A 12,784-nucleotide genomic window follows, 5' to 3' on the forward strand; every position below is an offset into this window, starting at 1 on the left:
TGTAGAAAAAAGTATTTAACAAACCAATTGAAAGGAGTTGTTTTAAAGTCAATAGCATACAACATTTCAATGTAAAACGAATAATGTTTAACTTGTTTTTATTTATTCTTTTTTTGTATTTTGTGATAGTCAGTGTTATCACCTCTAGTCCTTATGCAAGCTTCAGTTTGCGTGGGCACGCTCCTAATCAAATTATCAACATTTTGTAGATAACTCCATCCTTTAAAAGCAGCTTATACTAGCCGTGCGGTGTTTTGTGGATTATCCCGGCGAGCTCTAATTTTTCTTTTAAGCATATCCCACAAACAGTATATAGGATTAAGCTCGGGTGAGCAAGCAGGCCACTCCAAACAAGGGATACCTTCTGCTTCAATGATGCCTGTAGTCACTCTAATGGTATGTAGAGGTCCATTATCAATAAATAAAATTTTCTCCTGTTGAACCTCTCCAGAGCCTGACTACAGGTTATCAACATCATACCTGTGAGCAGTTAAAGTTGATTGGATGAAAATTAAAGGAGTTTTTTTTACAGATCACAATTCCTCTCCAAAACATTAAGCGCGTGATACACACGCAATCTTTAAGTACGCGGGTTTAAAGATCGCGGACTTACTCGGCTCGCCGTCGGTGATACACGGCAGACTTAAAGTACGCGGTTTAGATCGCGGTCGCCGTCGGTAGCAAAAAATTTAGAAACTGTCCTCGTGGTTAAATTTTTTATTTTCTGTGTACCTAATTTTGCTGAAATCTGATGTTTTTTAGTAGAGTTTGATTATTTTTTTGATCAGGTTTTGTTAAATAGAAGAATAATTTGATTTTTTATAAGCGTGGTAAGCTGTCAAAATCATGATGTGAAGTATAGCACTTGTTTTTGATCTATTTTAATTTAATACAAGGTAGGCATAAACAAACAAAATATCATAGATAAGATGGTAATATTTTCATCAGGAGGATAAAACAGCCTATAAATAATTAGGTTTACTCAAAAACAAATAATCAAAATAATTTAGTATAGCTTAAAATAGTGTTTAACAGTTTTCTCAAAACTTATAAAATGTAACTTGTCTCCTTTCAACAATAAACGGTTGAATTATTTCTAGGCATTTTGTTTAACTAGTGAAAATATAAGTGTAACTTTAAACGCAATAACATGATGGCTCGAGGCTCGTGGCAGTGATACACGTACGGGTTACGAGTAAGATTTCAAACTTGTTGGATCGACGGCGTACTTACTCGGCGGACTTAAAGTACGCGTACTTGCGGTGATACACGCGCGAAAAAGGTCGCGAGCCATAAGTTCGCGTACTTACTCGCGTGTGTATCACCCCTTTTTCACTTCCCCTTGTATATTTGTGAACAGATCTGACAGTTTTCGTTCTTGCTTGTCTTCCTCGACCTCTAAGTAGACGATTTCGTGGGCCATCTGATTTTCCATCTGATTACATTAGATCCTGACTGTTTTTGAAAATAGCACATTTTGTCAATTCCCAATCTTCCAGTTTTGGTGGTGAAGACACCAATTTAGGCGATCAATCTTATGCTGCCTGGATAACTCGGGAACCCATAACTGTCTCCTGCTGTATACTTCTTGGTACGAACTCTTCTTTTTGTAGTACCTTGATATTAATTGATGATTATACTTCCTGAATATTTTTTATATTTAGGTATTTTTCAAAAACAAAAACTAGTAGATATGGGTACCTATACAATGTAAATACCTACTTACTAATGATTTTAATTTCTACAATTACTGTTTACTGTGTTTCATAATTGTGGTATAATTAGCATACATTATAATAATTTAAATTAAGAAAATTTTTGTAAAAATATAAAAATATAGCAAAATATTGCATGCTGTTAAAAGGTTCTAATGTATAAACAAAACATTTAAAATATTAATTAGACCAGGGTAAGACACCAGGCCCTTGAAAATTGTAAAACACGAAAAAAATAGTAACAGAATGGAAGCCACTGTACGAGAAAGAAAATAATTTACGAGAAATCGGTGGTCGTGAAATGGAAGAGGGGGCCAAAAACACATCTACCTAATAAGTTCTGCAGGTATACCGTCACCTCTTCGAGTTTTGTTTAGATGATTTATTTTGTCCTGATCTTTTTAAATTAAAGCAGGTTCTAATGGTGTGTTGTTATGGGCCATTCCACGAACATACGCCTGTTTTGGATTATTTCGACAACGAATATTTTACTGTGCAACATAAGAAGTACGAAAGTAAATGGCGCTAATAATTATTCCAATAAACAACAATGTAATTTGCCATTTACTTTCGTTCTTCTTATTTTGCACAGTAAAATATTCGTTGTCGAAGTAATCCAAGACAGGCGTATGTTCGTGGAATAGGGTATATTTGATTCTTGCATAGGAATACGAGTATATACAGTGATAATATACATTACGCTGATCTGAGGATAAAAAATTCCATCATCCAAAAAATATATATATTATTGTGTTTTCAATTTTATCAATCAAAGGCAAAATAAAAATTAAATTAAATTTTTTTTAAATAACGCGGGCACATAAATTTGATACACCCTATATATTGATCTGTAAATATTTATTAGAATTTAGTTTGGATGTAAGTGGATCTCTCTTTTAATGAGTTTTCCGATGAACCATTAAAGACTTTTGTGAATAATTAAAGTGAAAAGGACGATGTATTTAGGTTTAAAATGGAAAAAGATTGTTTACTACGGAAACTATAGAATCCACAGCTAGATGTAATTATCATTTTCGAGAAAAGTGGTTTTAAAAGAAAGTTTGGAATTTTTATATCTTTGTTTCAACACCAGTAAATGTTGTATAGTTCCCCGAAAGTAATTAGGATGGTCGGAATAATTTTGAAAATGACTGTTTGTTTGTCGAATGGAAAAGTCGATGGTTCTGATTCTTGGCAATGTGGAAGGGGAAAAGTGGATTGGACGATTGAGAGAGTTTGAAAAAGAAGTCATTATGTTTTTGGCATCGCTGAAGAGCAGTTCGACGTTTTCGTGGATAGATAGTTAGCAAGTACCAGTGGCTGTTTGATAGTGGATAATAGTGTTGAAAAGTGGAACGAGAGACAGATCAAATTGAGACGAAATACCTCTTTGATTCTGTATTATTGTGAGAAGGAGAGCAGAGAATTTTTGGAGCTTTGTTTGAATCGAGTACGTGTCAAAAGAGGCCCGGCTTGTTGGAGAATTGGTGCTGGTATGCTGATAGTTTTGAAGCTGGAGAACGGAGAGGGCTTTGATGAGTAGCCTTTAACATAGTCAACGAGGGAGAGCTGTTTTGGTTCACGAGAAGACATCAGAGTGAGTGAAGCAAAAGGTCAGTCAATTTATGTGAAAGAGATTTTTATGTTCGGAAACTAAATTTTTGAGTAAAAAGCATATGAATTAAAATTCCAATATTTCTAAAAGTAAATAGGAAGTATAGCAAATCTTGCGAATACATAAATTTGCTTTGTTTAGTTTGTTTTACCAAAGTCATCGGGAACAAACCGATAAATTGTTTTTTTTAACTATAATAAATTTAAGTGGTAAAAATTTCATTCGGACATCTGTGTCCACAGGTTTTAGATTTGATAGATTTTAGAGTATTGATTTTGATAAATAAAAGACAATTCTGTATTTTTATTTTAATATTTTGCTTTATTTCTCTTCCCTATTTTATCCCGATTAGGATCAACTAAGAGATACTGAACCCACGAGAGAAGATAAGTATAACGTGAGATAATTTAGATTTTTTTAATTATAAAAGGCACCCTGAGATTTTTTATTAATTTTTATGTATGTTTTGCGACAATTAAATAATTAATCAAATAAATAATAATCAATATAAAATTAATAAGAAGCAGATCATAACAATATGTATTTTAAACGACATAACAGCGAAAAACGTAGGTATTTTTGTAATATGTATTGGATTCTATTCACCATATCGACTAAAAAAGAATATTAAAAAAACTCTTTATGACAAAAACAAGAACGTATCTACCTAAAACGTTTCATTTCGTATCGAGACCGAATAATAGATATAAAAAATCCATAAAAAAGAAAATGCCGGCTCTACATATCCATATGATCAATTATTTAAGTAGATACCTTAAAAAATACCTAAACAAAAAGCCAGAAATGTTCAGAAAAGCGAAACTTTCAAAACAGTTAAAATTTTATGTCTGAAAAACAGGTATATCATTTCACAAAACGCATATTAGAGCATAGTGTGTACTTAAAGTCCAGAAAAAAAAACGATTCATGTTATACCTACTACCTACATACAGTTACGAGTATGCTACCACGTGTATTACGATACATTTCATAGTATCTCGAAGAAATTCATGTTTGTATGGGAGAAGAACAGAAATAGAAAAAATATTTTCATATATTTTAAGTTCAATACCTATAAATTTTATAACTAAAGTCCACATGAAATCTTGTAAGTTAAAGAAGGACTTGAAAATACATCTAAAAAAATTAATAACAAATAAATCCTATTAAATAAAAAAAATACAGCAATTATTAGATAAATAAAGAAACATTTAAATGGTCTATTCCAGCGGTTCTCAATCTGTGGTACATATACCACTGGTGGTACATATCATCATTTGCGGTGGTACACAAAACACAAAAAAAATCAAAATATTAGTACACAGTGAGTCTTGTTAATACAATCTAAAAATGTAGGTGGTACCAAAAATTTTAAAAAGAACTGTAGGTGGTACATGACTCAAAAAGTTTAAGAACCGCTGGTCTATTCTATTACAAAGTTCATACAGAATATGACGTGACGTAAAATACTAGTTTATTAAGCCACGTTAACAAAAATTTTAAGAAAGAGGTTTCTAACAACAAAAATTCTAACATTTTCTTACTGAATTTGTATATTTCTTTGTCTAATTTGTCATTCATCAAAATGGGTAGGTCTACCATTGAAATGTTCACACTATTAGGATCCTAATGGTCAAATTTCTATAGTCCGGTTTCTGATTGGTCGGAGTACCAGCCTATAGATCAGTGGCGGCCCGTGAGGTAGTGCCATAGAGCCATGGCACTACCTTGCTAACTATGCAGAAACATATTTTTTATCTTAAAAACATTTTAATGCCTGTTTATTTTTTTTTTGTGAATATTTCTCTTTATTTTTATAAATTATATCAAATCTGGCAACTGTGTAGCGCAATGCAAATCTACCGACTCTGGCCACCCACAGCTGACCGGATAAAGGATGAAAATCATAAAAATCCCAGTCCCAGTAACGAAATATAAAAACCCAATTAAATTCAGCTTATCGTGATACTCTATTTATATTTTATATCCTTTTTGACCATATCGTAAAACCGCCACAAAAAATTTAGGCAGCTGCCCGGATTCTGGCACTACCTTCCTAAAGTTATACGAGCCGCCACTGCTATAGATACCGAAATTTAGCTGCAAAGCCAATGGTGATTTTAATTTCAAGGTCAAGCTCTAGTTTTGTACTTTTTCCATCAATAAAAAGTATTCTATTTTCCATCAATAAATTACAAATCAAATCAAAACATCAATGTTAAAAAGGGAACGATTAAATCATTATACGAGTCAGTCAAAATTACTTGTTTCCAACGAAAATTCATTCTTAGAAGAAAAACAATTGTTAACAATTGAGGCGTTCTTTGCAAAAACCCCAGTAGTCCTTTTTTCCGAAAATGGACTTATGCCATCTATGGATTGAAGGACTAATTACCTACGTTCCTTGAGTAAGAAACTTCCATTAAAGTTACAGTAGTCCAAAATATAAGCGACAAAAGTATAGGCGATTCCGCATAAACCCCATATGTCAAGCTCAATTCCCTTTGTTAATGACTATTGGTGTTTTTGCGGGAAACTTTATCGCTTGGCTGTCAGTAGGTTTTTATAGGTTAAAGTTCCTTCGAATAGTTGTGTTGTGTGATTTTATAAGTAAACACCATTTTTCGTTCATTTTTTATTTTGGTTTATTACTATAAATATCGTTTTTCCTATAAATTAATGAAAAATTTCTGCAAAACCCCATATGTCAAATGAATAAATGTCCTTCATAAATAAACAAAAGGAAAAAATAATGTTATTTATATTGTAAACTGTGTGTAATCATCAAAATAATAAATCACTAATTTGAGAATTTCCGTAAACTTAATAGGGTTCAATTAAATAACTTTTTTTAAATATCTCCGATGTTGTAAAAAATGACATAATATGGGGTTTTTGCAAAGAACGCCTCAATTGCTTTATTAAAAAGTGATTATCCTTTGTCGTTTATAACAATAAGGGGTTGTTAAGAATAGACCGAATGGAACAGAACAGATTAGAACGGGATCCTATAACAGTCAAAAGAAATACTTAATAAGTACGAGGAAGGATAATAACAATACCACACATAAAATTCGAGAAACTTAAAACGATAGGAAATAAATTCAACATTCAAAATAACAAACACATTGGGATATATATATTTTTTCTAAAACTAAACTTAACAATGAACAAGAAAAAACACAGAATTGCATTTATATAATACCTTGTGAATGCGAACAATTTTATTTAGGTGAAACATCAAGAGCCTTAAACGTTAGAAAAAGTGAACATCAATCTTATATTAAAAATAGAGAATTTGGTAGATCTCGAATATGTTTAAACAAGGATGAGACAATGAACATAATAATATAATTCAGCGAAAAGACATCTAACGAAAATTATTAACAAATTAATTCTATCAAATAAAAATAAATACAGGAATAATTGTAGGGTTGGAAAACTAAAGAACATAAGTCAAAAACTATAGATTTTCAGAAATCGAATAAATCTGTATAAAAAAATAATTCAATATTGCTTAAAAACATTTATTGCATTTTATGAGAGTGTGTATAACATCCTTCCTTGTAGCTAAGTATGACTCTATAAAAAAGTATGGAAAATTGTTTTCCCTGACTTATGTTAAAAAGAACACAAGTATATATGACTTATGTCTAACAGCACAACTAGGAATTTTAGTTGTTTGTTACAACACAATATTTTCTTCCGTCAATTCATATTAGCTACATTTTCCGTACTAGGCAAATCTATATAAAATTTATGGAAAACATTAATTTGGTATTATTGTTAGTAGAGAAACTAAGTAGTCATCTTTTTGTCTTTTGATATAGTTAAAGGCAATAGTGATATAATTGGAATGTTATTAGGTATAAAGGATGGGTGCGGCCCAAAAGATTAACTGTCATCAACACGCTTAACTTCACGCGCAACTTTGATATAGGTATCCAAAAAGCATAGGCCCCAAGTTGGATACGACCTATCATATTCACAGCAACTCGGATACATAATATTAAGAAAAATAAATATTTAGAATATTATAGAAATTGAATCAATGATGTATCAAAGTTGCGCGTGAAGTTAGGCGTGTTGATGATAGTTGAGGTTTTGGGGGCGACCCATAATGGATGCCCTCCGTCTTAAATGTATCTTGTGAAAATTTGATTCCATTTGTAAGGTGTCTTTGTAAGATACCATTCTAAATGCCGTATCATAGCGGAGCCACCTTTTGTCCAACCATTTAAACTGCTTTCCATCTACATTTTTATTTCTTAATACCAAAGGAAAAGTCCAAAAATCCAAAAAGTCAGTATTTCCACAGCTTGAAATTTGTTACTGCTGGCCTAATAAGTTGACTCCCGTCATGAGGAAGATATATTTTAAGTTCTGTTTTCTTTTTTCTTTCTATTATTCCATGAACTTCTAAATGACTATGTTTGGGAACCATAAACTGATGGTTGATTCTCTCTATTGTAAGTTATCTACAGCCCACGTAAACATAGAACAAACGTGAGAATTTCTATTCTGACCTCCACAGGTATCAGAGTAAAATATTACACTTCTATTTCCTTCTTATTAGGTAGGTTTGTTTGAAGATGTTTAAAGAGACAAGATGCAATCTGATTCGCTCCTCGAGCAGTAGTAGATTCATACCACACATATCATAAAGCTCTTCTAGTCTTATTGTCATGTACGGTCAAATTGAACGTCCACAATTGACGTTTATAAAAAGCTAGATAAGAAGTCAATGATGGAGTCGGTAAACACTGTTGTAAATCACATGTATTGTATGCACTTGTACGGTACTATCATTTTGATATATCTGTGTGTCGTTTTTTTAGATTCGTAAGCTTGATCTGGTTTGATCTGGTCTGAAGGAGGTTTGATAGACAAATAGTTGATATATTTTGGTGATTGTTAGGAGGGAAGGCAAATACTTCTTTGATGTACTCTTTTGGTGTAGTGACTTTCTTACGACGGAAGAGACAAGATATGGTTTTTTATTTCCTTCCTTTTGCCCTCGGATATTTTATTTTTAGGTACAGTTGTTCCACGCATATCATTAATTTTTGTACCACCTACTGAAGACCGTTTCTTCATTGCCACCCCCTACAAATAGCTTAACGCAGTACATCTATTACAACAAAATATTTATACCATACGAAATTTCTGTTTTCAGGGTCTATTTCGCGTTGTCTTTGAGAAGCTTTTTCTACAATCTCTATTAATTAATGATGACATGTAAGCAGACCTTTTTTTGTGCAGTCGGAAAAATGAAAGAATACCCATGAACGATCACATCAATCACTTATTTTGTATTTGCTGTTTTTTTCTATGACAAACGTTTGTTATTTATAGAAAAAGACAGCAAATACAAAATAAGTGATTGATGTGATCGTTCATGGGTATTCTTTCATTTTTCCGACTGTATATACCCATTACCCAATATTCATTGAATATCCTCTCTTAGCCATGTTTTAAGAAGGTACCTAAAGTTAAATATCTGTACATTCTTAAACAAGGAAGACGATAACGTCAAGTACTTGATGTACCTAACAACTTAAGTCATGCTTATAAATCAGCAAAACTGAATACACCTATCAGTTGTACTTTTTCACATAAGTCAACTTATGTTCTTTATAACGTAAAGGGCCGGTTGTTCGAACGCTAATCAACAATGATCACTATCAAATATTTAATTACTGTCACCAACTGTCAATGTCAACTTTGATTGGGTTGCTGAAAACATAATTGTTTATAATTATGAGATTGGTTAATCAATTAACATCACAATTATTACCATAATTGATTAACTAATTTCATAATTGTAATCCACAATTATGTTTTCAGCAACCCAAACAAAGTTGACATTGCCAGTTGGTGACAGTAATTAAATATTTAATAATGATCATTTTTGATTAGCGTTCGAACAACCGGCCCCTATAGATTTATAGGAATTGAAAGGTTGAAAAAGTACGCTACTTAAAATCAATGTGAAATAAACGTGTATGACTTATGTGCTTAAAGCAAGAAACCCATTATGAACGCCCGGCACGGCACAGCCCGGCACGGCACAGCACAGGCCGGCACGTCCAAAAACCCATTTGTAACGGCCGGCACGGCACGGCACCGGAAAAATGATCATATATTTTAAAAACTATCGTAAAATAAAAGTTTTTAAAACACATAAACTACACAATTTTAATGAATATGCATCATGTTAAAAAACGAATTCATGGTCAAAAGATAATGTACGTACCTGTCCATTGATCAAAATATTCGGATATTTGTACACATGTATGTGTCCTTTTTCTTACTATCATGATAACTTGAGTCCGATGCATCATACAAAAATGGGTAATCTCTGACACTCTCAATGAAAAGTTCTTCCATATTATTTTATTTCAAAAGAAACAACGCGCTTTCAATTAGAAAATCAACAATATATCCGTTTATATCAACAATTATGACGCACTGGCGCCGACTGGCCGTTCAGGCCGTTCGACTTCAACGGATTTTATTCTCCTCGGAGAATTTTGGCCGCTCCGTTTGCATGCTGGCCTGTGCCGGGCCGAGCCGGCCGCTCATAATGGGTTACGTTGCATTTAAAACTATACAAATGAATTTGGACTGTCCTGTGCCGGACCGGGCTGTGCCGTGCCGGCCGTTCATAATGGGTTTCTTGCTTGAGTCAGTCGGTGGAGAAAAAATATATGGACATGTGCATGTACAAAAAGAAAAATCGGTTTTTTTGACTTATGTGCTTTAGGGCCGGTTGTTCGAACGCTAATCAACATTGATCACTATCGAATATTTAATTACTGTCACAACTGTCAATGTCAACTTTGGTTGGGTTGCTGAAAACATAGTTAATTATAATTATGAGATTAGTTAGTCAATTAACATAACAATTATTAACATAATTGATTAACTAATTTCATAATTATCATCAATACCTAATTATGTTTTCGGCAACCCAACCAAAGTTGACATTGACAGTTGTGACAGTAATTAAGTATTTGATAGTGATCAATGCTGATTAGCGTTCGAACAACCGGCCCTTAGTCTGCCGGCCCTAGAATTATTGTAGGTACCTACCCATAAAGAAGTATTCAATTTACATTCAATTTGCCTTCGGTATTACAAAGTTCTTACGCAATATGATGTAAAATACTATTTATTAAGATATATTAAGAAAAGTTACAAGAAAAACGCTTCTGACAACAAAAATTCTGACATTTTCTTGCTGAATTTGTATTTTTCAATGTTCTGATTTATCATTCATCAAAATGGATAGGTCTACCATTGCAATAATCACACTATTAGGTTCCTAATGGTCAAATTTCTATAGTCCGGTTTCTGATTGGTTGGAGTACCAGCGTATAGATACCGAAATTTAGCTGCTAAGCCAGTGGTGATTTCAAGTTCAAGGTCAAGCATTGAAACTTATATTCGGTTGGCCTCGCCCAATCCGACAGTGGCATCAAGCTTGGGCTTGCTTGTAACAAAGATATTTTTAGCTGTGGCGATGCTGAGACTCTTGCTAGTCCGGTAGAATTAATATTTTGTACATTGTGAGGAAGATTAGGAAGAAACTTTTTTATTATTTACCGAAAAAGACAGTTTTTTATTCAAATAAAAGGGAAAATCCCTGTGGTGGGCTACTAGATGAATGAAGTAAGAATCCTTTTATAAAAATTGAAATTATCAAAACGGATTAAAAATTTGAGAACATTTTCGGTCTTATCAGACCATCAGAAGCTAGGACAAATAATCCCCGGACAAATTATCCCGGACAAAAAATCCCCACAAATTATCGCTGGACAAAAAATTCCCGGACAAAAAATCCCCGGACAAATAATCCCCAGACAAAAACTCTCCACAAAAAATCCCGGACAAATAATTTCAATTTTTTTTGGACAAAATATCCCCACAAAACATCTCCGACAAAAAATCCCCAAGAAATATTTGCTGCTGAAAGTTTTCCCGAAATTTTACCAAATTTTGAATTTCAATTCCATGCTGAAAACTTGACGTAATTTTACATGACGAAAGAGTGTGAGTCTTTTTCCAATGACTGTCAACACGGATGGAATGGCCCCGTCCCATTCAAATAGTGAAGCGAGATTGCGGCCAGCATACAAGAGAGAGGTCCTAGAGAGAGACAGAGTTTGCCAGGGAAAATTTGTCTTCTTCATTGGTTGGATATTATCATGATCACCAGAGTTGCCAGATGTGATTTTATAAATCCTCCACTTAAAAACTGTAATTCCCTCAAATTAAGCTTAAATCCCCCAAATTAAAATGTTTTCCGCATGTTAATAAATTATTAGTCAAATGTAGAGAACAGTAAACCAAAATTATACTACTTATCAACAGATGGCCCTGGAAATAATTCATAGGTCCTATCTTCTTCGATTATATGAGAGTATAATATACAGTTCTATGTACATTCGCAAATTTAATTTCCCATGACTCCTTAAAATCTTCCATAAGTCTCACCCCAAAAAATCCCCCAACCATTTCTGGTTAGAAAAAATCCCATAGACGCTTTTAAATTACCCCAAAATTGTAGAAAAATACCCCAATCTGGCAACCCTGACTAACACTATCAATTTGTTTGTTTACGAAAGACGGCGATTATCTTCCCTCTTTCCCTGGCTATTGCTCTCTCATCCTGGCCACATTAAATTCGCTTCATGCCCATTCCATCCGTGTTGACAGTTCATTGGTTATTATAAAATTAACAATATCAGATTCAAAAACAACATATAGTTTAATAAAAGGAAATTTAGAAAGAGATCCAATTATAAAAATTAGAGGGAAAACAATAAAAAGAAAAATGGAAACAAGATATTTAGGTATTATAATAGACGAACAAAAATTATTTACAAAACACATGAGTTGTGTCTGTGAAAAGGCAACAAAGACCATGCATAGCATTGCTAGTCTAGCACAGAAGGAATATATAATTTCGTTCCGACAGATGAGAATATACCTACCTAAGTACAATACTTGCATCAATCGTGGGGTACGGTTTAAGTGTATGGGCACATAGATTAATAAATAAAAAAAATGCAGAAAAATTAAATAGAGCTCAGAGAGGATTTCTTGTAAGAATGACGGGAGCATTTGGAACAACTGCAACACAGGCACTCACAGTTTTAACTGGAGTAATGCCAATGCATTTAGAAACACAAAAAAGAGCATGTAATTATTGGTTAAAAAAAGAAAAATACGAAAAAATAATACAAATAATAGGATTAGATATAAGTAATAAAAGAGAATTAAAAGAAATAATAAATAGAAAAAGACAAAATGAATGGGAAAATTCAACAAAATCTAGACGTTTATACAATTTTATACCAATATTAGAAAACATTCCAAATTATTTTAATCCAAAACAAGGATTAGTACACTTTTTAACAGGACATGGACCGTACCCAACATATTTGGA

This window comes from Diabrotica virgifera, chromosome 9, assembly GCF_917563875.1.
Source record: "Diabrotica virgifera virgifera chromosome 9, PGI_DIABVI_V3a".
NCBI classification, from domain to species: Eukaryota; Metazoa; Arthropoda; class Insecta; order Coleoptera; family Chrysomelidae; genus Diabrotica; species Diabrotica virgifera.